The 27,171-nt window shown below is 37.7% G+C and overlaps 1 long non-coding RNA gene across 2 annotated transcripts in view; it reads right to left on the bottom strand.

Annotated features, from left to right (window-relative positions):
• Positions 1-644: 644 nt before the first annotated feature.
• The window catches only part of LOC137850280 (uncharacterized), a 132,577-nt gene continuing 106,050 nt past the window's right edge, over positions 645-27,171 (bottom strand). For both annotated transcript variants that reach the window (XR_011092433.1, XR_011092432.1), the window contains exon 4: positions 645-1,571. This is a non-coding gene — a long non-coding RNA (uncharacterized lncRNA). The remainder of the gene's footprint in view (positions 1,572-27,171) is intronic.

Genomic DNA, 27,171 nt, shown 5'->3' with positions numbered 1-27,171 from the left:
CTAACCCTTGTGCAACTTCTAACATATGAGTAGTACTTTCCTGTAGAAAGTACTTTTTTTTTTCTCCTCAGAGAAAATAAATTTACCAATGAGGCAACAATATTTTCATCAACTACAATTTGATATGATTCAGTTTGTGTAAGGAAGATATAAATTTGGAAAGGATTTCTGTGTATGGGAAACGTATCAAAAGAATTTTTCAGAATCTCCTAAAGTTCTTTAAAGTTCTCTCTGAGAAACTGTGAATGTTACCAACATTGTGTTCAAAATATTCAAAATGTTAAAAATTTATGAGACCTTGCGAGACTATAATGTGTGTTTGTTTTTTTTTCCAACATACTTTTCTGAATGTGTTCTATGTCAGAATTTGCCATATCCTTGTAAAAATTATATTTATTTTTAACTTATTTCAGAAATGGTAGTACATTCAGGAAACCAGAACTGAATCTGATACACTATATTCTAAATAATTAACTGCAGAACATTAGCTGTAATCTATTGCTACTGTCCTACTCCAATCTAGTGCAGATCACATAGATACTGTGCAGTTCTTAGAACTTACACATTTTTTTCCTATTTAGTGTATTTCAGGAAGTCAACACAGTAATCATTTTGGAAAAAGAAAGGGGAAGGGGAAGGGGAAAAACCTTCAGGAGAAAAAAATAGTCTCTTCTACTCTTCTCCCTCCACAATATTCTGAATTTGTCTAGATTTGGTGTAAGATTTGCCACAAGAAAAGCAACAACAAAAGATGAACTCTGAATTCTGTCATCACGGTCTCTTATGCCAAGCCCCTACATGCAAAGATTTCAGAAGGAAAGAAGGTACTCTCATTACTCTAACTATCATTTAATTTAACTACTAGGTAGAGACCATATTAAAAACAGAACAGAGAAATATTCACAGACTCTATAATTAATATTGTCAAATAAAGGAGCAAATCCAAAACTACATTTTAAAATAAGGTAATTAATTTTGTGCTTATTGTATCATTACCTGTATGTATATACACAAAGAAACCCTACTAAGAATGGAGTATTAAAAAAAAAACTCTTAAAAATGTGTGGCATGTTCTAACTGACTTCCACCATTAAATGAGATGTGCATAGCCTGATAGGTCTGAAAGCATATAGAAACTTTATTTTTCTTTCTTCCTTTCTAATACGTTTGCAATTATGACATTGCCTAAATTCAGCCTGGAGAACTCAAAGGATTCAAAATACTCGAAATCAAAATACTATATTTGAAATCAAAATACTATACATGCAATATATTGCAATATATCAAGAAACATCAATCTGAGTAGGCCTTTCCTTTTAGGTAAGTAGCAGTGATATGGTCATAATTGACATTGTTGTCACGTTGCTGCATAAGTCCCAGTTTGTACTGCATAAATGCACATAAATTCAGCTGCATTACACTGCTCTCTTCCTCCATCTGACATTTTATTTCTGCTGTTTTTCTCTCTCTTTCTTCCTTCTGCTGTTTCATCACATGTGAGAATCCAATGTCTCTTTTCTTCTGCTTGTTGACAGGAAAAAGAGGTTATGGTGTTTGCAGACTACATGGTCCTAAACAAATATATAAATAAACACATAAATAATCAACAAAACTGCAATCAACATCCATATAAGGTCCTTTAATTTTATTCTGAATATAAAGTATAACTTAAAATACATCATTGCTAATGTTGAAGTTAAAGAAAGAAAAAAAGAAAAATCACAACACGTTATGAATCAACAGAATCAGATATGATTTATGCTGTACCTGTGGTTTTAATTTTTATAGAGAAGGTGTAACATAGGCCCCATCGACCATATTAAAATTCAAGTCTATCCCTTTAAACATCACACAGTCACTAATCACAGCTGAAGGGGACTGAGTTTTTTCTCACAGTATTCATTCTCAATTTAAAATGACTTAATTTTAAACTATTTTATATTCAAAACATTTTACTGTATCTGTCACGTAACCCATACAGTTCAAGTAGTTAAACAAACAACATCTAATCTAATATTCTCTAAAATTAATTTCAGTAGAGTGGCTGATGAAAAATGGAAAAAATTCAGTATTTTATAGGTATATCTAAACTTTTTCCTTCTAGAATTAAATCTGCACAACAGCCACTTTGTTTACAAGATTTGTTTAATGAGGTGTTACTTATGTATGCAGTAGAACACATTTCAAAATATACCTGGTTGTGCTGTTAATATATCAGCACATCTTAAAAAAAAAAAAAAAAAAAAAAAAAAGGCAAAGATTTCATCAAAGAATTAGAGAAATCTCGGTACCCTTAACCAAATGGTGCTCCTGGCACCACAGCACTCAAATACAGCCACAAGTTCTGTTTAACAGCAACACTTCCTTCACAGAATTATCATCTCTCACCCATCTGAAACTCTCAGCTAAGCTTTTCCTTTTATAACAGATTCACTGAAGCTGTATCAACTGGATTTTCACCATTTACTGAATCCCTTGTATTTTAGTGTGTTGTTTTTTTTTTTTTTCTTTTCTTTTCCATTTTTTTTTTCATCTCCTGGTAATAAGATTCAGCTCATCTTGTCACAGTTGAATTGCCCAAGATAATCCGTGCTTTCCCAGGCCTACTGTGGTTACAAAATGGAATTATCCAAATGCCAGGAGAGATTTTTTCAAAGCCTTATTCAAACATCTGGACTAATGAGATATTTCATTTTGAACGTCATATAGAAATTTAAAGTATCTAAGAAGAGAGACAAAACTTATTAGGGCAACATGGAAAAAGACAATACAAATATTTTAGCTATTTTTAGCATTCCAAAAGCAATCATTTCATCATTCATGTATACAGGGCCAAGCCTGAAGAGTCATTTTCCCATCGACTTCAGGAGGCTTTGCACAGAGCCCATAGAAATGTTATGAGGCCTTTCTTCTGCTTGAACCACAGTAGCACTCTGAAAACATGGCTGCACATGACATGCAGAAGAGAGCTTATTCACCAGTGTTTGTTCTGTTTCTGTTTCATTCTGGTTAATTAGAATGGCCATTTGTTCAGCAATGTTACGTTGTATTTAAAATGGTACCAGGGCACAGAACAAGAGACTCAGCTGATGCTACCAGAGAACAGAACTTCTGAGGACAGAGACAGCCATGAAAAGAGTTAGGTCCAAACCTCATCCTGCTCCATGAACCCCTAAGCAAAATCCATCTGTTCATAAAAAGGAGAAGAAACTCACAATGCTGAGCTAGAAGGAAACTAAAGGGACACGTTTACAGGCAATGAATGCATACACCACTTACACTAAGAGCACTAATGCACGTTCAGAGCAGGTACCAATGCACACAGTAGAAGAGCCAGCTTGTCTCTGAATTACCCTTTCAGATGCATTAAAATCTAATTGAATACATCACTCTTCCACTTTTCCCCATATTTATTTCTGGTTCCACTTATACAAAAAGCCAAGGTCCTGAGACAGAGTCTCTCTCTCCTTACTTTTCAACATTACTTATCAAATAATGCACCTATGACAGGAAGGGAACGGACAGTAAGATCCTTCTCATTCTGAACTGGGGGCTTCTATGACTTTCTAATTTCTCACTGTATCCTATAGCATTACCATTTTTGACATGAGTCTCTGAAGTCTTTTCTCTTGAAATTCACATATTTTATCCACCTTCCTTCCTTTATGCTAAGTCTGCTTGGCCACAAAGTACAGTGCTTCCTGAAGCCTGCTACACTGTAGGAGGACAGCAGCAACCACAGAACATATTGCATAAGTTAAATGAAACTTGAAGAAAATAAATCTTTTTTTCTATGAGCTTTTAAGGGGAAAAAAAGTAAGAATTCAAAAGGAGGGAAAACAGTGACGTGAATAACAGCACTTGTTTCTTTTTGAACATGCCTTTTTTCATGTTTCCACCTTTGAGCAATCCAGTCATTATGCTTCTACTGTTCACTGCAGCTACAAAAGCCTCACATTCCTATTGCCCAGCCAAAGGCACAGGCTTGCACGTACACATTGGCTATACTCACTTTGTCCCATGAATTTGGACACTGGCAATTCTCCCTTCAAAAGCCTACAATCAGTGCTATGCAGAGCCTTTCTCACACCAATGGAAATAAATGATCTTAGAGGGTACAAAGCATTTGCAGGAAAGAGTCTTTCATAACAGCCCACGCTGCTGCCATCTTATGTATGTTCCTTTAATTCCACCCACAAAAACAGTATGTAGAGGCCAAGTTTTCAGCAACATCACATTTCTTCCATACTGAAGGCACTTTGTTGAGGAAACCTTGCTTTGTTGAGAAACAGCTTCTTTAACCTTCAGTTTCTCACACCTTTGCTACACTGACATTGTCTCTTAACAAGTGAGAAATATCTCACTTTGCGTCACTCTTCCCTTGTTATTTTGTCTTATAGGATGTCTATTAAATTACCAGCTCAGTCATGGAAAAGCAACTTTGTGAACAGTTGTAATAACAAAAATAGCTTGCATGCTAGTGTTCCCTCAATATGCATACCAGTGGGGTTTATGTTAGGCTCATAAAAATTGTTGGACTTTTCTCATATATTTTCCACAGAACCTGGGAAAAGATACACATCATCTAGTCCAACAAGAGGAGAAAAAAACAACACACAAACCTCCACAAGCTGCCTGTTAACCAATCACACTGTTGATGGCCTTGTTATTTATGCTGCTTTATACTTATCATCAAGGTAGTCTAACCCTGCCGGTGCCATGGGTCTGGTGCCAAATACCTCTACCAGCCACACAGGGAGGCACATCAAAGCAACCTCCCCTAAACTGCATGCGGCACTGATTAACAGAGACCTGAGCCCAAACATGCAGAAGAGTATCAAGAGGCATCTGACAGCTGTTAGATTTCATGACATTTAGGTAACAACGCTTCTCATTCACCGTCCTTACCTGTGCAAGACCACAGCAGAGAAGTGATGCAGGCTTGTTAAGCCACATTGACAAGATATATGCATGCCCTTGAAAAAAGCCACAGTGCTATTGACGTCAAAAAGCAATGGATTGGGTCCCCTGTCAGAGACAGAAAGCAGACATCTGCTTCACTGCAAATGTGAAGAGGAATTCATTATGTCAAGAATAGTCTTATTTCAAAACAAATAACATTTGAAGTGCTTTAAATTTTAACTAATGTATATTTTCTTCAATGTCTCTTGCTTTCTGTGTTAAATAACAACGAATGTTCAAATAATGAATTTTATGATTTCTTATTATTTTATTGTTTGATTTTATTAAGGTTGCTTGATACTTTCCCTGTGCTTCTCTCCCCTTCTATGCATTTCTCTCCCCTGCTGTGTGCATCTGTTGTGTCTCTCTCTCACTTGCTCTCTCCCTGCTGTGTACATCCACTATTTCTCCCCGCTACTCCTATATACGTTTGCCATCTATCTCTCTCCCCCTCCTGCTGTGTGTATTCACTGCTGCTCCCCTCCCCCAGTACAGGCATCCATCGTGCATCTTTCTCTGCTTCTGCTGTGCACGAGTCTTTTCTCAGCAACTCCTACACACATTCATGAACACCATCCTCTGTCTGCCTCTTTCCGCATGCCCTCTTCTCCTTTTACAGTTCCCCTTTGTGCATCCCTTAGCCTTGCTTATCTTTATCCTTTTCTTCTTTCCATCTTTTGATATTCTAGTTTCTTCTCTCTCCTTATCTGCACCACCCTTCTCTCAGTCTCCTTTGTACTGTTTCTCCTCCAATTCTCTCTGATCTGTTCTCATAAATTGATTCTGCAGGAAAAATGTTCTGCTCTCATTTGCAGAGGTGTGCAAGTCCGTGTTGCAAACCATTCAGCACTGTGTCAAAGCTAATGGCAGTCAGTTTAATTTGCAGAAGAATCCTTGGTCCTACAACAGACACACAAGCTAAAGTCTCCCAAACACTTTCCCTGTCCTTTTTTTTTTTTTTTTTTCCTCCTCGTATTACTGCATTATTAGGCTCATTTCCATGTAAAGTACAGTAGTTAAGGTATCCCTGTGTATCCCCTCTGTCGGTTTCTTATCTGCAAAAGAAAAAGATCTGTTGCAATTCTGAGCTTGATTACTGTTGTGGTTTGGGTCAGGACAAACTTAACATATGCATTAATTACTATAAAATAACTGGATACATATTTTTGGTTGTTTATTGCCTCTGTGAAGGAGTGTTCACTAATGCATAGGACAATACAAAACCATAGAAACATGGTTCTCTCTGTTTCCCTCGTCCTTGCTGGGAGGAAGAAACCTTGTCACAAGTCAGGAGGAACACAATATTGTTAGCATTGCCTTTAGCCAAGCAAACTTAATCCCAGGCACCCCTGGAGACCCTGAGTGGTCAGATGTCCCCAGGACGGCCAGTCTGAGGTAGGTGAGTTTGATGAGGCGGTAAGCATTTCCCAGGTTGGTTGTCCTACTCTGGCTGGTGACTACCCTGTACTGCTGCTCATGGTTCATGGTTGGTGAAGTGAGTCACCAGACATTCTTGGGTAATTTTAGTTCTGCTATTTCTGCTAGTAACAGGGTTGTTTGGTTTTGGTTGATTTTTTTTTTTTTTCATAACTGTCTAATTGTGCTTCATCTAACAGAAGTTACACCCCTAACAACTGCATAGCAACAAACAGAAAGCCAAATTGTAGGCCTCTAACATCAGTCCCACTACTCTAGTTACATCAGCTCAGGAGGCCAAAGCTACAGCTGCAGAGATTTACATTTTCAGCTCTCAGTATAACCAGGGTCAACATGGGTGTCAGTTGTTGTATGTACGTGAGTTATTGGCCATTTAACAGACCACCTCTTCCAGATAATTCCCAAATTAGTTACCACAACTGCCCTGACCAAAAAAAAGGATGAAAGTAGTCTTCCCTTTCTTTTCCTCCTCCCTTTCAAATAACCCTGGTAGAATAGGGAAGCAGAAACTACCAGCTTTCCTGAAAGACAAGAGTTCAACTCATGTAACCACATACATGCAACCATTCTTAAACAGGATGATGAACACCGGTGGCGCAGCACCTCTCAGGCTTACCTGGTCCAGTTCTCTACTACCTTATAACATCTTGCATTTTTTTTCTATAAAGTTTTCTTGCAACGCTGTCTTCAAACTATTTCACTTTTTTCTATTCATATTCATGAGCCTGATCAAAACTTCCTTGCTCTGTTTTTAGAAAGCTTCTAACTTCTGGCTTTATTACAAATTTGTCATGTCCACTTTATAACAACTTGTTTGTATGCTAGTCTTGTCTTTTAAAATAAATGAGTCATCATTTCCCCTTGAATGAAATGAGCATTCCATCTCAGAGTTTGCTAAAACAGTTATAACTTCTCTTTCCTGACAAGTAAACAAAATTGTCAATTAGCACTTCCAAAAGACACCTCTCCATTGTGTTGAAAAAAGACAAATACTTACTTCTCTCCACACAGAATTAACTTCAAATTCATCCTATCATTTGCTTTCCACCTGACGTACATAGTAGTGTCTTAATTATTTAATGATCAACTAATTGACCTAATTTCTTCTTCCTCCATGCTCGTATAGCAGAAATTATTTTCATTGGCCCATAAACACAGAGTCTTTCATTTTATACTATGGAATTTCCCCTCATTACATTATTCCCACCTTCAGGACTATCCAGACCTTTCTATATGCAATTCTAATTGCTCTTATATTTATGTTGTTAATTCATTTTGTGTCACCAGAAAATTTCAACAGCTTGCTCTCACTCTTGGTGCCAAAGTCACCTGGGAAAAAAATTGAGATCAATCATAAGACTCATCCTTCAGCAATTTCACTGGTGACACCTGTACAACCCAGTCCTTTGTCATTCAACTGATAGTTATCCCCACTTTCCTAGTTTTGGCTATTAACATTCAGATATTAATTTCCAGATTCCTGGTACAGATAGATTACATCAACCACAATTCCTTGGTCTACAAATTCATTAATTTCAGCAAAGACAGATATCAAAAATGCCTGACATAATCCATCTTTAGTAAAGCCCTGCAGTATTTATCCCACTTCCCATTATATATTCAAGCCTTAAGTAAGTATTTCATGTAAAGTTTGTTCTTTTGTCTTGTTGATGTTTTGTTTAGATTTTCCATTTTAGAACACATATAGATTTGCTCTATGCCTACATCTACTGGACAAGGCTCCCCAGGGGTGTAGTAATGGCACCAAGCCTGTCGGAGTTCAAGAAGTGTTTGGACTGTGCACTTAGTCATATAGTCTGAATTTTTGGGTAGATCTGTGTGGTGCCAGGAGTTGGACTTGATGATCCTTATGGGTCTTTCCTGGGGGAAAAAAAATAAAATAAAAATTCACTGCGGCTTTTCTGACTTCCACTTATTTGCCTAATCCAAACACATCTCCTTTGTGACTTTTACTGACCATGGTCACCTCCACAGTTACCCATTTTGCATGGGATTAAGAAGCCCTGAGCAGCTTCCTAGCTCTGCTAGACCTTCTCTAGTCCATCTTTCTATTCCATTTCCTTGCAGATGGATACATCTGGCTGGGAATCTGAGTTGCACCATGGCAAAAGCAGGACTAGTGAAGCTCCTGAATGTTCTGCTCTTCCAAACCCCTGGAATAGGAAAGATTATTTCACAGGCAAGGCAGGTGTTTTTGGTTGCTACTCCTACGTGCGCAGTATGTCAAATCTAGAAGCACTAATAAAACACTATCAGAGACTGCAATTTAAGAAGACATATATTCAATGACAGACATACAGATGCGTACCCTCATCTGAGCCTTGCTCAGTTTCTCTAGATCATCATCTCCTTAAAAATGGATCAGAGCTACAAGGCTCCCATCTGTTAATTCTGACTCTAAACTTGGCTAAATAGTTCCTTCTCTGAAGCCTATAGCTAGATCTATATTTTTTTTAATCAGTCTCCCATTATTGTAGTGCTTTACTGGACAGATTGGAAATACTTTTGCAGCTCCTGAGAAATTTTATTGAACCATATGTGAGTTGGTAATACAGTCAGTAAAATATTCACTGACATTAAATTCAATTTACTTTTTCTCCAACACAGAGAGTGCTAATTTTGGTTTTTAATGAGGCAGAAATTTATATTAAAATGCATAATCACACCTGCTTTACATTTTGTATTAAATAAGTAAATTTTGTTTTAAGAGTGCATGATCAATGTCATTGAAACAGGAGGAAAATTTGTCAGCTGCACAGAAAAGAGGGATGAAGGATTTAGTGCTTCAAAAAATGACCTAAGATTGAGAAACAGGCTCAGTCCCTGAATACCTCTGTGAAAGTGATCAACACAAAAATGGATAACATTGCCACTGACATTTCTATCACACAGTTTGAGTGTTGACACTCCAAAGAGATAATAAGAATAGTTCAAAAGATCAAAGTTCCTGTCTCAGGCTTTCTGCACTCTCAAGGAGATGTTGGTACATCAATTTATACTTGGTTCAATATTTGGAAATGTTCTTTTCTTTCTTTATTCAAAGAACTCTAAGACTCATCTACATGACTTTGTGCTAATGAATGGATTCTACAAAGAATCACAAAACAGACAGGTCCATATCTATATGTAAACTCTTAAAAAGTGAATTGGGAGATTTCTAATGAAAACCACTTTATAAACATGAGAGAACAGTGTGAAATTAAGAGAGATATTCTTTTCATTAAAAAAGCAATATTTTTGTTACTTTCCCAAAGTTTAAAACTCCATTTGCATTTCAAATAAGTCACCACAATTTCCCAACAAGACTAAAAGTAATTTTATCTTGGTCATCTAGAAACAGGTCAAAACAGTTCTGAATTTCCTGTCTCCTTCGCCAAACAAACGTTCTTCATCTGAGAATAAATTTCTATGCCCTGATGGAATAGGCTGCTCACAGGAGGGTGATCTAACAAAAATGACGGAGACTCAGGAAATGAATGTAAAACTGATTGCTTGACCTGCTCTGTAACACAGCTCATATCATGCATATGCACCTGAGAAGCTATTACGATTTGCACATCTTCTGTCTGAATGACTGCCATCCTATCTATAATAACTTTACCAGTTAAATCACCATCTGTTTCACAGGCTTTCTAATGTTTATATCTCCCTTTTCTGTCCTAGGAAAAGAACAAAATTGTTTTCCTGTATTGTATGAGAAGTAGTATCCCTGCACTCAGCTGGAGAGCTAAGCTAAAGTACCTTAACTGCCTCTATCAAACCAAACTACATAGGCACAGCTTTTAGCATATGGATGTAAAATGAAATCCATGATACTGCTTCCCCTATATAAACCAAGATAGACCAAGAAACACATTATATATTTCCCTTCCTCCTTCCACCCTATTTGGAAAAGTTTCTTAAATACTAATGTAACAGGTGATGATGACTGCATGAGAAATTGATCCCTGGCATGTGCCAGTGGAAATGACACCACATTTACAAGGCCCATGTAGGTCCTAGTTCAATATCAGCAAAGGAATCCTGGCTAAATTATACAATTCAGAAACTATAGGCTCTGTCATCCATAAAGTCATCAAGACAGATGACTTAATTGGAGATTAAGTAGCTTCCATAGTGCAATTCAATTACTCATTATTAAATAATAAATAAATACAATGATAATTAATATAAAGCCACATTGACCTAACCTTGTCTACAAAACTCAAGGATACAGGACACATTTCCTCCACCATCACGGGGGAGGTCCATAATCTCACTCCTTACTTTTGAGTTTACAATTATAAACACAGACAATGGAGATATTGCAAGGGTCAGAGGTTTACAGAGGTCTGGCAGGAGGGGACTCAAAGGGAACCTTTTCAAAAGATGTCTCAATCTGGATTTGCAGAAGCATTCTGGCACAGTCAGGGTTGCTATTCAACTCCCAGGACCCTGGATTAAAAAGTCAGAGCAGAGATCATAGTGACTATATATAAAAACTTTCACACTGCACAAGATTAAGATTAATCAGTTTGTCTCTCTTTATGGCTTTCCTGGACTTAGTTAGAATTCTGTTTTTGTTTAATGCTGAAAAATGCCTTACTCAATTAAAATGACAAATACGCATTAGAAACTGACCGCTTACAAAAGGAGCTTCTGCTATGCTTCTGTATGCTGCTCTATTATTCAATTTTACTGACATGAAGAAAAATTACTTTCCACTAGTTGTTTGTCATAGTCTGCTCTCCTCCCTCTCCATGACAAGCAGTTCACAGAGTTGGCAATTTGGTGCCATCTATCAGAAAGCACAGAGGCAAAACAGTTGTGAAATCATTTTCCTAATGTGCAAACAGCCACAATGTGCATGTCTCTCTTTCTCTCATGTACACACCCCTCTTTTGTCAGAGAGATTCAAAATCTGCTGGGAACTGGGCACACACCTGGGCTGGATGCAACTGTTGAACAAAACAACATTAACGCTGAGCGACAAGCCCTTCCTGGCCACACCACAGTTCAACTCTCTGCAAATTGATAAGAAGTCTTCAGAGCGTGCAGTTGAGGCAATTGAAAGAAGGGGTCCCAGGAGCACAGCCAGTCCTTCCCTTGCCTCATTGCAGCGTTATTCATAATGCTCCAACTCCCAGCCGAAGGCTGTCTAGCCTTTTACTAACGGACCCCCGGTAGCAACATCTACACCGCTTCTTTTTTGCACAGGCATCTAGGAATAGTAACCTCTAATTTGAGTCAACTATGCTCTAGCCATTAATCAAAAATGTTTTCTGTGCAGCCAAGCAGGAGTTAAAGCTTTCAAAAGAACTCTTATTGACAGCAGTTGCAAAAGTTACTGGCACAGAAGGGAGATAATAAGATGAGCAGTAGTTTAGGTCTAATATTGGGCAAAACCTGTTCAATAAATTTAAGAGGAAAAAAAGGAAAAGAAAAATTATGTAAGAAAAAAATAAAATTCCTACGGCACTGAAGTTCCTTAATCTGTTGCTAGACAAAAATGAAAGCTGTTATGCTACTTAAAGAAGTTGCAAAGCATTCCCGATGGAGCCTTCCATGGGAATTTGAAACCAAAGCAACGCTCCCACACTGGCATCTTGGGATGAAAAGCAGGGTCCTGCAAGCCTTGAGATGTTAACCTCTTTTTTTTATTATTATTATTTTCTAATTCTTTTTTAATTACAAGACTACTAGCAGGGAGAATACCTCAGGCTTACTGGCTTTTATCAGCTCCTAATAAAAGTAGCTCCAAATGTTCAAGAGGAAACTAGAGGCTGACAATGCTACACTGTCTTCTCACCTGCAAAACGAAAGAATTCATGTACACAGTGTCTTCTTGCTATTAAAGCAAGCAACAGCTGAAAAACTCGGCTGCATAAAGCATCTCTGCTCATCTTCCTTGTAGTCACCTTCAAAAGTCACCCAGGATTTTGAAGTACAGGGCACTGAAACAAATGTTCAGTGTCTTTTAAAGTGTCCAGAAATGAATGAGCTGCCAGACTCATCAATTTCTAGAAACCAAGGTGACAGAACTATCAAAGACCCAGAGAAGTAACCACTGCGTTGTCTTGCCTGACCTTCTGTGATGATGTGCAGAGGAATGCAGGAGCCACAGGCCTTATTACAGAGAAAGAGAGCTTTGTTCTTGTAGCTTTCGAAACGAAGTAGAATGATCTTTTCCAATGCAGCTGAAGCAATACCATCACTGGTGTCATTTTTTTCTGATGTTGAACTGCCTCCTTCAGAACCAGTTCTCTCTCTAAACACAAAGAGCTGCAGAAAAGACACAACATGGGTAGCTGGGCTTTCATCCACAAACCCAGTAGCACTCCTTGTTAAAGGAAAGATGTACACTAAAAATAATAGTGATGGTCTGCATATGGTCATTACTGTGTATTTGCTGCCAGATCAAAGTCCGGATAGGGAGACAGCTAAGCCCAGAGTCCCGGTCTCCTGCAGGGATAAGAAGCATTGTGAATGGAAGGGAACACCATGATGAACAGACACTTGGAAAACCAGACTCCCTGAAATCTGGATAACACCTTTCTTTTGGCAGTCAAATCCCTCTCACGGATTATTATCCCTCATCTTCATACGTGTATGGGACAAACTCTGTCAGAAACCCACTCTGCCATTTCCACTGCCATTCCATGGGCTCCCTCACTTTTTACTTCCCTTTTGTTCATTCCCCCCACACAAACACACACCCAACACCTTTCTTTTGTGTCTCAGACAGAAAAAGAGGAAGAAAGATGATAGGTGGCTTGAGGACAGGATCAATCTAGACACAGATAAAAGAGGCCTGACACAGCCATCACAAGCAGGATGATCTATTGCTCTAAATGCCCCAGCCACCTGTTCCCTGACAAAAGAACAAGTCAAAAAAAATAAAATAGAAATTATTCTTAGAGGCAGAAACCCCAAAAAAACTTCTACTTTATATGACATTTTTAATAATCTGGTAAATTCTTGCATCATTCATGTCCAGTTCTGTTATCAAAATAATCTAATGCTTAATCTCTAATCAAAGTGTCTGGTAATAGACTTTTGCTTTAAACCTATGCTAATTTAAGCTAGTTTAAATTTCAAACAAGAAACAGGTAGTCAGGGAATTAGTGTTGCCATATTTTTCTTCTGGAGATCAGTAAACTAAATATAACCTCCAGAAGGAAGTGTTTAAAAGAAATATTTTTAATGGGAAAAAAATAGCTTCCTAAAATAGATACCTAATATAAAGATATGAATACATAAATAGTTAAGACAGAAACCTAACCTAATAAAAAATCTGATAAAGCAAGTATAACTGGAGCTAAGATTTCAGCTATCTTCTTTAATTAAAAGTATTTTACCTCAAAAAATTTCAGTGCTACAGAAGAAATAAAACCGTATTCCTTTCTCAACTGCCTGACATAACTTGCCAATTCACAGTGAGATAAGATTAAACGGTATATGTAACACTAAAACCCTGGACCATTTCTAAATCAGTCAGCTTTCAGAACTGAAATCCCTATTTATGTTATGAAATCTAGATTTGTTTTACATAGAGAAGCATATATAAAGTCTATAACAAATACACTGTAATTATAAAAGCACTAACAGTGTTTTTGCTAACAGTCTAAACTACGGTAGAAATTAAATCAGCAGATGTACAAAGTAAGAGCAGTGAAACAGCCTAACACACTAAGAATTCTAAGGGGAAAAAAAATAAATAAATTTCTAGATACACAAGACCCCAAATACCAAACACAAATCTTATCCCTTTTATATACCTGAACATCATTGACCCTTTAACAAAAATCATAACTTCCCATATACTTCACTGACCCTGTGCTCACTTCTTTGCCTCCACCCAGATTTGATTGACAATTATAGCTGATAATTCATTTTTCTACTCTTTTTGCATGCTTATATGAATTCCACAAAAATGGTTCATTTTACTTTATTTACAAAGGCTCAAAAACTTTAAAGAAGCATTGAAAGTGCAATCACTATTGTGCTGAATAAAATGGCACTTCACCATGCGCATGCTGTCCCCGTCTCCTATTTCTGACCCCACTTTCTTCTCCCTTACAAGGCAATTTCTTCAAGAGGCAATTCCGATTCTGTGTACAACACCTGGTAAAATGCAAAACAATCCATTTTACATGCTTCCTTGCTTAGTTTCTTAAAGATCAGTAGCCTTTTAAGGGTGTTGGGCTATTTTTTGCTTTCCAAATGAGAAGCTAAGCATGACAGTAGACAATGCTGAAGCCAAGGATCTTACTGAATTTAGAGCTAGCCTGGAGCCTCCACAAATCTCTTTCCTGAAATATCTTGGCTCCCAGGTCTTGGCTCTGAACTGACCCTACTGTCAAAACTTCCCCATATGCCACCTTTAACCAGAGTGCTGCAGGCTGTTTCTTCCAGCCCAAAGCACCGTACTTGTAAGGTATCCAGGCAGCCACTTCAATTAATTTTAATTTCAGCAGAAAAGACCTCTCAAGGGTAACAGAGGAGATATTACAATACCTACACTTAATCCTTTTTACCAGACTGCCCTACATCACTTTGTGCCTATGACTTGGAGCAAAAAGTAACTGCATGCTGTTTACAGAGGATGCAAAATGACTGACAACAGCACATAAAACATTAAGTGAAAAGTGATGGACACAGTCCACCATCACACTGAGACAAACAGCAATACTCTTTCTTTAAAAGGAAAGGAATCCCTTTGCTAAACAACCTTCTCTCTTCACTATGCCCCCACCCCAGTGAGGATCTTTATTCCCCCCCTTTCCCTCTGGGACAACATATTCCTCAAGAGCAAGCACCTCCTCCTACCGCCTTCCCACCAAACACAGGGAGATGGGGGCTTTTTTCAGATGATCCGCAGCAGATGGCACCCTGAGAGCTGAGATGCCCCAGGATCCTCTCTTCTTGGTTGCCATGGCTCATTAAAACAGACAACAGCAATGCCAGTGTGCGAGGACTGCATGCCTCCCCGTCTTTCTTCCTGCAGCAGCAGCAGCAGCAGCAGAGGCATTTCAAAGGAACAGACAATAATCACGGGTTTCTTGATTTACCCTGACTGGCTATTAGGAGCTCTGAAGAACTGATACCACAGCCATGGAGACAGATCCACTGAGCATCACATGTCTCCAGCAACTGACAGTCCAGGACTTTGCCAGAGATGTCAGTGTTCACAAAATCTGAGAAGCAGGAAAGAAAATGTAGAAGAAAGGGAAGGATATTTTCTTTCCTCTCTTTACACTAGACAAATACCTAAGCTTATAACATGGGGATCAGGTAGAAAATTACATAGTTATACTATACATAGCAAACTTACTTGATGCTTTAAATAAATAAATAAGGAAACAAACCATATATATTTTTTTTTAATATAGGAATAAATACTCAAATTCAAGCGTATGTATATATCTATAAAAAAAAAAAAAAAAAAAAAAAAAAAACAGAAACAAAATATAAAACGTTCAAAAAGTGCTTTTCTTCATATTCTCAAAAATATAAATAACCCTTGCCATAGTACTGCTCTTAGGCTTGGATGGTCAATACTGATTCAGAGTTTTATATTCTCTCATTGTATCACAGATAAACATGCAATCTCCCACTCCTTCCTCTGTACTTCCTATAATTAGATCTAACAGATCACAAAATCACAGACTTTAAACCCCTCAACACCACATAATTTTGCTCTGCCTCTTAAGACAGCCTTTGGTTATGTGGCTTTTTTCACATTTTTTTTTTTTTTTAATCAAGGGACAAGAAACCAAAATAATTGTGTTGACCTCAGAGATCAATTTGGGGATTAGATGCATTTCGGGATTCTGGATGAAGGCTGGGGTGAGGGAGAGAGGGGCTACAAGGAGATCCCCAGGTCTCCACACTGCAATATCACATTAGAAAGCATTGTAAGCAGGAATTTACTTTTATTTATTTATTTATTTATTTATTTATTGCACATGTACAAGGAATGTGCTTTAAATAAAAGAAAAGCTGAATGGCAAAAATGCCTACAGGGTCAGACAGACTCTTTGTGAGCATCCAGACAGAACCAAGACATGGGAAAAACAGTCCAGTGCCACTGTGGATCTTGCTGTCAGTTTTTGGGCAAAGAAATAATGCGACCTGTACAGCAGAAAAGGCCTTGCTTCAAAATGGATATAGTAACGCTGAGTATATATTGGTAGCCTTAGACAAACCATCTCTCAGCTTGTTAACGGAGGGTTATATGTCCTGGCAGGTCTCTGGAGACCGTGTTGCACAGACCGAAAACATCTTTGTAGCAGTTTCAGCTGATAGGCCTTTCTGCTTTCTAATGGCTCTAAATATATCTTTCGTGATACAAGCCTCTTGCATTGAGCTCGCTGAAGTTTGGTGAGAGACTTATCCCCAAAACATCAGCATATGTTATTTGTACGTGCTCAGTTCAGGAATGCAGTCAATATGGAATTTCTTAAATCAGAATAGATCTGGGAAGAAGTTACATCAAACTACAGAAGGTCAATAACAAGCTTCAGAACAGATCCAGCAATTCTTTTCAATGCCCCAGCTCCCAGTGGCATTTACAGAGGCTGTTGCAGAGTACTTAACATACTTCATATCCCTTCCACAAATGACGAAAGAAGTTAGCATTACTCTAAGCAACATTATTTCACAGACTTTCTGTGAGCAAAAGGAGAAGGCTCAATTTAGCCATAATTTATAAATTAAATAAATAAATAAGCAAGCTGCTTACTTTTATATATGTACATATACATACATACATACATATATACATATGGTAAAGGACTGAAAATAATCAGCATTTTAACTAACTTATTTTGTAATAAATAATGTAAGCATAGGTATGTGTCTTTGTCCCCAGTTAAAAAGCCCCAAGAAATTCATCTCTGCTGGCATTTTGGATAAAATTTTAGCAGAGTCTCCAGTCTGTCTAATTGCTATGATACTGTTCACAGCCTGCCTCAAAGCACAGAACATATGGCATCCTCAAAGGATTTGATATCATTTTTTCTTTAAAACATGCAAGTCAGTTGGTCATTGTTACCTCTCTGTGGAATTACTCAAACAGCTGCTACCTCCCAACTAAGGGGTAAGAAAATCTTTGTCTTTTTTGTTGCTGTTAATTTCACTGACACACTTCTGTCACATAATGAGAGTCAGTAATATGCCTATAATGCATTTTAAATGTTGTACATTTGATCCGTGGTGTAAACAACACTTTGTTGAAGACTGACATGTACAAAGGAATGCTTTTCATGTTGTTTGCAAAGTCGGCTGCATCATGAGGCACATGTGTTAAATTGCAAAAAGTTCATTTAATATCTAAGCCTATATGAATAACGATATATTGTTGGTGTTCACTTCTACAGAATTGCAAATGTGACCTTTTAGCCCATTCATAGCACATAAAATGTATCATATTTAGAAATATTTTAAATTCTTTATCAACAAATAGATTATTTCTTTTTAAATTGTCTTTTACTTCCCAAATAATAATTTACCAAAATATATTTTTAGTATTTGGCTGGGAAGTAGATGTGTCTAACGATACTTTATTCATTGTACATACAGCAAGGTTATGAATCTCATAGTTTTCTGAGTTCTTATTTTCCACGGTTCACAGACCCCATCTCTCCTTGATCATCTGGGTATCTACCCAAATTGAACCTTTTTTCCCCCTTTTCTATTCTTTCAAACTGACAAATTTTTCATTCTCTACCAGAAGATTAATGAAATAATAACTAAAGTGAGAAAAGAATTCACCACCAAAAATACAATGATGAATGGCTGAAAAAAATAAACAAATAAATAAATAAAAATCTAACAAAGTAGGAAAATGAGAAAGAGGGATTATCAAATCACTTTTTAAATGAACTGGTAGGGACATTATTATAGGGATCATCCTAGAACTGGCAAGACAGTTGCCCAAACTGTTTTCCCTATTTTTTCTTTCCTTTTAGTTGTAGTTCACATTGTTCATGATATATACAATCTTCTCTCACTGTGGAAGAAAACTAGCAAGAATAGTTAACATTTAAAGTTTCCAGAACTAACAGATGACAAAGATTATTTTTATAGCCTACAGACCACGATTTTATTGCAGCTTACTAATATATAATTTATATTATTATAGAAAAATTGCAGTAAGTCCCTCCTGATAATTCAAAGGTTCATATTAAACCAGATTTTCAAAATCTTTATCAAATCCAAAACACCTATTGAAGAACAACCTGTTCTGGAAGGGAAAGAAAAAAACAAAAACAAAACAAAAAAAAAAAAAAAACAAAAAAAAACAACAACACCAACAAAAAAAACTATAATTTTGCTACATGCTAAGTGTCAACAGCACATCCTTGGCCCTATAACAGATGTCAGTAAGCAGGTAATAAATTACTGAAGAATACTAAATATGTAAAAGATACAGAATGACAAAATAAAGGAAAAATTCACAAAGTATATTATCCACAGTACACTATAGCCAGTAGGAATCTTTCCATTAGCTTCAAAATCTTTTAGATACCTCTTAACAGGCATAGATCAGCAAAGGTTTTGGTTTAATACAAATCCACCCCCACATATACCCCACTTCAGTTGTAATGGAAGAGGCAGAGAATACACAAGCTAAATGTGAAACATATTAGAATCCCAGCAAGCATAGCTTTCAACAATTTCAGAAGTACCAATGATTCAAAGAATTTATTAGAATTTATAATACCCTGAGATATGCCCTTTCATCTTTAGGTCCTGCCCAAAACTCAAAAATATGAAACAACCCAAAAAAAAAAAAAAAATCATTGTGCTGTATTGTGCCATTCTTCCTAGATTTTTCAGTTTCTCCCATTCCCATGCTCTCACAGAAAGACATCCATCATCTTTTTTTCATCAAAACTATCTTCTTTGTGTCATGGCTCACTCCCACAAAAATATTTCTATTAAGTTTTTCTTTTACATCTATGAAACTAGGTGATTGTTAAGAATATCAAAATCTTTTCATTGGAATCTGAGACAGACAAGCATTTTGCCAAGACATGAAGCAGACATTTCTCAATTATTTCAAATTTCAGGAGTTATAAAAGATAGTTGGATACGCGCACATGCACATTTACATTAAATGCATTGGATGGTAAGGATATACTCTTGTCTATAAAGACCATCATCAGCTTGAAAATAAAATTACTAGTGAGGTGACACTATCATTCTCTTATGGTACAGCCAAAAAGTTCCAGATAATTATAATCATTTTACAATTTTCACTGATGGAAGTTAAGAGTTTCCATGGTGCAGAGAGAGAGATTTCCTTGTCAAATTTGTAAGATCTATTTGAAAGAAGCTTTACTACACACTTTTTCAAGCATTATTTGCACTGAAGACTGGTAGCGCAGGGAAACCAAAGACATTTAAACAGTAATACAAGAGACAGTTTGCCTGCTTATTAGATTGTGCATGTTTAGCGAACATCTTTAAAAAAAAAAAAAAAAAAAAAAAGAAAGAAAGAAAGAAAGAAAAAGTAACCACAATGAGTGCATCTATGCAGCACCTGGAGTTAAGAGCAGTATAACAAACAAAGATTATCAATCATTGACTTTAATGCCTTGGCAAGTTGTGAGAGCTCTAAAGGAAGAAACGTCTGATGTACATTTTGTTATACCTCAAAGCTGCTTGTAGGAAAAAAAAAAAAAAAAAAAGAAAGAAAGAAATTAGAAAAAGAAAGAAAGAAATCTCATTAAGATAATGTCTTATTTTTTATTTTTATTTATTTATATATACATATATTCTAAAATCTGAAGTATTTTCTCCAATAGTCAACTAAAATGTCAAAAACAAAAAGCCTCAGTCTCATCCAAGTGTGGCATCAGGCTGGGATGGGGCGAAAACAATTTCAAGACTTCAAAAGCCAGCCAAATCTCTGTTCCCACAGTAAGTGATAGCTTTTCATTGCCGGTGACACTGCAATGGCCCTTTCACACCTTTGTGAACTTTGTTCATTAAGTGCCAGCAACCTGCTAAGCAAATGGATGATCTGCTCCAGTGATTCTTAGAGCAGGGGACACAGGAGACAGACAGTTCTTTCAGCCATTCCAGATGAAGTGGCTTCATCCCCTCCACCATCCTTCTCCCACTCCAGTCCCCAGAACTCACTGTCTCTTCTGCACTGCTGTCCCAGTTACATATAAATGTCCTATATGACCCAAGAGGATATTTTATAAGAAAGGGAACACTGAAGGATGTCACTTTCGAACCGCTACAGATTGATTTCTCAATATCATGCAGTTAACATAAGACTGTAGTTAAAACTCAGTCCATTTAATGAAATTTAAAAATAATAATAATAAAAATCCTGAATGTGACTGATTTTAAAATACAACATTCAGCAAGGAAGAATATGGCAGGATAGGAATCTGATACAGTCTGAACTGGCCATCTATACATCTACGAGACTGCAACACAGAACTTCAGCCTGCTGTGATCACACATGAATTACAGTCAGTACTCCTTACGCATATGTAAGGCATAACCCACAGCTTCCCGGGTTACACAGAGAGAAGGGAAAAGCTAACACCTCCCTTTCTCACATATGGTGCTAGCATATGCTGAACAGACACCAGAATTGTAGATCTGCAGGCAGGGAAGTAAAACCTCTGCTTCAGTCTGTGGAGTAAAGAGGGTCAATTCCAGCAGCTTAATACTAGCAGTACATTAAAATACAGTAGACTGAGCTCCTACGATAAAATGACATACAGATTTAAGTGATGATCATGTGATAAGCTAGCAGCTCACACTGTTAGAGCTGGTTAGAACTGGTAGGATTATAGAGGTGACAAAATAACTGGGTTTTGGCCTCTTTCTTGAGCAGAAAAAAAATAAAATAAATTGATAGGGGAATGATGATGCCGATAAGATAGAATGCTTATGTGCTTATGCCCAGATCATTACCTTGTAATATTAGAAAATAAAGTGTTTCTAATCTGTATTTCTGAGATGCTAGATAACAAAGCAGAGAGTTTTCTAGACTAGACCATGGCATGGGTATTGCCTAAAGATTTCAAAATTTGGCTTTTTTTTTTTTTTTTTTTTTTTTTTTCCAGTAGGAAAAAGTATTTGCACTGCTCTTCTCTGGCAAGGTTTTGATAGCAGGGGTTGTCCTGTGCCAGCAGATGCCCCATGTCAGACCAGAAACAGCTCCAAAAGGGATCTGCTGCAGCCCATGGAGCAGATCTCTATGCTGCAGACCGTGGAGGAGCCCCCGGTGGAGCAGGTAGATGTGGCCTGGAGGAGGCTGCGGCCCATTGAGCGCCCCCACAGGAGAAGGCCCCATGCCAGAGCTGCAGCCTGTGGAGAGGAGCCCACGCAGGAGTAGGAGTCTGGGGGGGAGCTGCCTCATGTGGGAGACCTGTGCTGGAGCAGTTTGCTCCTGGGGGACGGACCCTGTGGTACGGAGCCATGTGGAAGCAGTTCTTGAAGAGCTGCTGCCTGTGGGCAGCCCCCACAGGATCAGTCAGGAAGGACGGCATCCCGTGGGAGGGATCCCACATGGAGCAGGGACAGAGAGTGACTGTTAAGGAGCAGCGGAGATGCCCCCATTCCCCTTTCCCCTGCACTGCTGTGTTGGTCGGAGATGCCCCCATTCCCCTTCACTGCTGTGTTGGTTTTACAGCTCTTCAGGAACTGCTCCAAATACGGGTCCATACCATGGGGTCCATCATGGGCTGCAGCATGGAGATCTGCTCCATGTGGGACCCATGGGCTGTAGGGAGACAGCCTGCTCCACCAGGGGCCTCTTCACAAGCCACAGGGGAGCTGCTGCTCCATGCCTGGAGCAGCACCTCCTGCCCTCCTGCACTGATTGTGGTATCTGCAAGGCTGTTCCTCACTCCTCTCTTTTCCAGCTGCTCTTCTGCAGCAGTTTTTTTTTTGTTGTTTGTTTTGTTTTTGTTTGTTTGTTTTTGTTTGTCTGTTTGTTTTTGTTTTTCATTTCTTAAATATGCTTTCATATAGGCACAAACAACATCACTTATTGGCTCAGCTCTGGCCGGCAGCAGGCCACTTTTCTAACATGGGGCAGCTTCTCACAGAAGCCACCCTTATGGTCCCCCTACCAAAACCTTGCCACATAAACCCACTACAGCTGCTCAGGGACAGGAGGTAGAAGAGGGTGGAAGGGAGGAAGGTGTTTTCAGTTTGCCTGACAATAAATTACATTAAACTCCTGGATGCTGAGTTTTGCACATGACAGGGCAAAGGAAGTAACAGGGAGTGATCTATCTCCCTGTCCTTGCCTCACAACCTTTTTTTCCAGTGTATTTTCTCCCGCATCATGTTGAGCACAGTGTTGTGGTGCCAAGCAGCTCATCGTTGTTAAACCACCCAAGTATCCCACAATTCATTTAGTGAAATGGCAAAAGATATTTTCCTGTTGTTACTGAACTCCAGATTTTTACTGTGGGGGGGTGAAAACTACTGAAAAGTTCCCTGATGGAGTTTAGACTACAGCCTGTTCTTATTGGTTATTCAAAAGAGATAGCATGCTTGCACCCAAAAATATATAGTCTCATTGTATAGGCATAATACTGAGTTCTGGGCTCCGACCCACTGTGTTAGGAGATACTGATTTTATGTGCCAAAATCACGTTTGTAATTACAGAAAATCAGGCAGGAAGAAAAGCTACTATAAATGCTGTGGCAAACCTAAGTACCTGATAAATGTAGTTAGCATCACTTCAGCCCATCTTGATGTATCAGCCACATTCAGCATCTGCTGAGTAAGAGTGAAGCTTTATTAATGTTGATCAAATAGCTTATAGTCAGCTTCACAGAAGCATCACAGGGGTGATGCTTCCTTGGTGTTCTCATGTCCCAGAAATGCAAGTAGAATCAACCCTTATCCCAGCCTTCTAAAGTAAGTGATTCTAGACTGTTAAATCAAGAAAAAGCAATTCACTGTTTTTAATTGTTTCCATAGGTTAATTTTCTAAGAGTGCAGTGAACTGAATTGATTCATCAAGGAACAGATGAGAACCAGTGCCAGCAAGGACAAAATTCCTGGTAAGAAACCCAGGATGCCTGATAGCTACTTTCTGCAGCAGCGAACCATTAGATCACTCCAGTCACTTGGTGTAATCTCAGCCCATGTTGCTAGCTATGGCCAGAGAAGAGAAGAAACGGCAAGGAAGACAAGTAATAGAATCTTTTTATCCAGCCTTTCACAGCAATTGGTGAACTATTAATTCAGCCCATCTTTTGCATAGGCAGGCACAGAAGTGCTTTTTTATAGCTACAGACTAACACTTAAATTTAAAAGCACTACAGAGACACTTTAGAACAGAGCACTAATTTGACAACTTTAGAAGCAGCAAGTGAGTTCAGATATGGAAAATTTTTCTGGCTATATTATTAACTTGGCTGGAAAGCTTAAAAAAAATGAAAGCAAAAGCAGCCTGCAATATGCCAGGAAAGCAATTGATCTAAGCTAAGCTTGGAAGCCCATTCTAGTTGAACAGAAATCTAAGAACAGCTTTATCCCAATCTACTGACAGCCTGCTCACTCAGAAGAAAATTTTGAAGCCCTATGTCAGGGAAACCAGGCATCCAACCACAAAGCAGCTTAAAAAAAAAAAAAAAAAAATAAACAAATTGGCTGTACACTTTGCTCCAAAAATATTTCACAGAGTTTAATAATTCTGCCAAATATTAACTTTTTGTTTTCAAACAATAGTTCAGGGAACATATGCCTCTACAGATCTCTACAGCATACACAGTTGTTGGTGATATCATGTCTTGATGTCTTGAAGTGAACTTCCCATAGGACTTCAAAAAAGAAAAAGAAAAAAAGGTATCAAGGAGAGGACTTGGCAATTAAATTATTGCCTCCATAGGATCCATCATTTTATATGTGTTTGTTAAAAATTAAGTACCAAACATTATAACTTATTTCAGAATCTTAGGCAGAATGTCAGTCCCCTCCTTAGCATTAGCAACAAAAGGAAACATCTCCAAAGCTGGTTCACTGGTGCCGCTGTCTAGTACATTCATCGTCTTCAAATTGTATTCTCTTTTTCACCAGCACAGTGAAAGAGCCTGAAAAGATTTTGTAAAGGGATACATTGCAATTATGCATATAATGTCAATAAATGATGTACCAAAAATTAACAACACCCAGCTTGCTTTCTTTCAGTTACTCATCTTAGCTTTAAACATCCAAAGATGGGACTAATCTTGTTTTGTTAGAATATTTTTGAGGTATTTTGAGGTATTTGTTGTTGTTCTTTGTATGTTTTAACTAAAACATATGGACACCATCATGATTTCGCAAAATTAACAGGTTTAGTGAAGAATAAAGTACTTTCGTGGATCACATATTAGAGTAGAATTGCTTTTTAGATTAGACTTATGTAATGATCATTCTCTGTAGCTATATGTGACCATGGGGATGCCATGCTTCTATTCAGTAGAAATGCAAAGCAACTCTCTTTGCTGTACTCAAGTGATGCCAGACAGTAGAGATTTAATTTATTATTATTATTATTATTATTTTAATTGCTTAAATGAAATACTGGGAACACTCTGGCAGAAAAGGTAGAGACAGCTAATGGGGTCAGGGAGAAAAGGAAAATGTACCAACTTAATTTTCCCCTTCAAGCCAAAATCTATAGTAGTTATAATAATTGAAAACAGACACAACTGTGTCAGATACCTTAAATAATAACACACTACCACTAAAATGATTAAACAAATTTCTGATGTCAGAGAGATTCTGCCTGCATTTCTGGGAGATGAGAAACACCAAGGAGGCATCATCCCTGTTGATGACTATAAGCTATTTGGTCAGCATAAATAAAGCCATATACTGAACTGGAACTGTGATAAACTGGAATTGGAAAAGTGATAAATTCAGCATAAGCAGTTCACAGGAAAGCATGTTGTATACATTGTGCATACACCCCTTCTCTAAACAAATTCTTGCCCAGTTATAGGTAGCAACTAGTCCCAATTGCTGCTGAAAATCCACACATCGTCAATCAAGCTCAACCAGCCACATAGAATGTATCATTGGAAGATCAGTTTAATACTGGACATCCAAGGTGATGTTGATGAGAGTAAGATTATCGAGTTTGACATTTTTACACTAACTCAGTTGTGAGTTATGTCGGGATTAAAAAAATATCCACACCATTTTTTCCCAAGTGATAAACTATTGCAGCTTCAGTCTTTCAACAAAACAGCTGCCTCAGCTGTCCTCAGACTTTCCACAAAGAATCTGGAGCCTTCCACAGGCTGTAGCCAATTTTACACAGAAAGGAATGTCCCAGACCCCAAAGTGGAACAACCTCATGTTTAAACTGATAACAATTACATCTATTAAGCATTCATCACCACGTCAATTACAGTCATTACTACCATCTCATAGCACAAAAAAAAAAAAAAAAAAAAAAAAAAAAAAAAAAAAAAACAGTAAAAAGATTATTTTTAAATATAAAGCCACTAAAATCTACATAAATATTAGCTATTTATTAGTCAAACTAAAAAGCTACAAAAAACACACGAAAATCTCTCTGTAGAACTACACAGATAGGTACTTTACCTCAGCCTTCTTCATGGCAAGCTGCTATTGCAATATGATGTTCACACTTGACCTGCTATTGTGTACTATAGGTCCATATCACCTCTCAGCCAGAAAGCCAGGAAACAGCTGAGAAATGATAAAAAGCAGTTCTTTGAACCATCTCCTAGCACAAACGAACTACCATTTTCAGACTGCTTCTTTACATTGACAAATATTCTAACAGCTTGACTTCACTTTCTTGTGGACAGACCACATAAAATTTGCAATCGGATGCTACGTCACAGCTAGGATGCCACAGCTAACTAACGAGCACTGGGCATTATGGCTCCATGATGTTCAGCCATGACATCAGGGCACTGGTCCATTACCTCCATCCTATTATTCAGATCCAGAATAAGCATGTTCTGGGTGACCTCCAGTTCACTACATGGCATGACAAGGTCTGAGATTTCCATATATGCACAGCCAAAGATTATTCATTCATATCCTTCTTTCTACATGTGGTTTCCAAGATCAATATGAATATGCACTAAAATAGAGAGAGAAGGATGGAAGGAAGGATGGAAGGAAGGAATCATGTTGAGCTAACACACTTTTTTAATGTACCATATGCAAAAGATTTTCTCTGTCAAAATGCAGTCTGTCAAATCTGGTTGCAGTTATTTATTTACAATTTTTTGAGCCTACTAACATATCCATAAATGAAACAATCCCCAGATAAAATATGTTAGCTAGAGGAATATTATAGAAACCTATAACTGATCTTCCAAGAGGAAAAAATAATAATCTACAAAGAGTATATAGTGTATTGAGACATGTCAATATATTTTTAAGAAAAGGAAGGATTCCAGCGATGCCTGAAAGGACTATAATTTACAGGAAGAAGAAAGCAGATTTCTCAGATATACTCTTAAAGAACTGATCTTCATATGACATCATCAAGAAAGAGTGCTAAAACCAACCAAACATACAACACGTCTAAACCAGATAGACGCCTCAAACAAAAACATTAAAAAAGAGGAGATCTAAACATAGTTTCTGTTACCAAAAGTCAAATATTTTGGAAAACAAGTGCCCTCTATAGTGAATTGAATTCTTTAAACCTCCAATTTAAGGATACATTTACCCTGACTGCCAGTAGAACTATACTGTCTCAACTCCCACGGATATAACTAGTTCTCCCTAATGGAAATGTGGAA

Source organism: Anas acuta, chromosome 1 (genome assembly GCF_963932015.1).
Source record: "Anas acuta chromosome 1, bAnaAcu1.1, whole genome shotgun sequence".
NCBI classification, from domain to species: Eukaryota; Metazoa; Chordata; class Aves; order Anseriformes; family Anatidae; genus Anas; species Anas acuta.
This window is presented reverse-complemented; position numbering and strand designations above follow the sequence as displayed.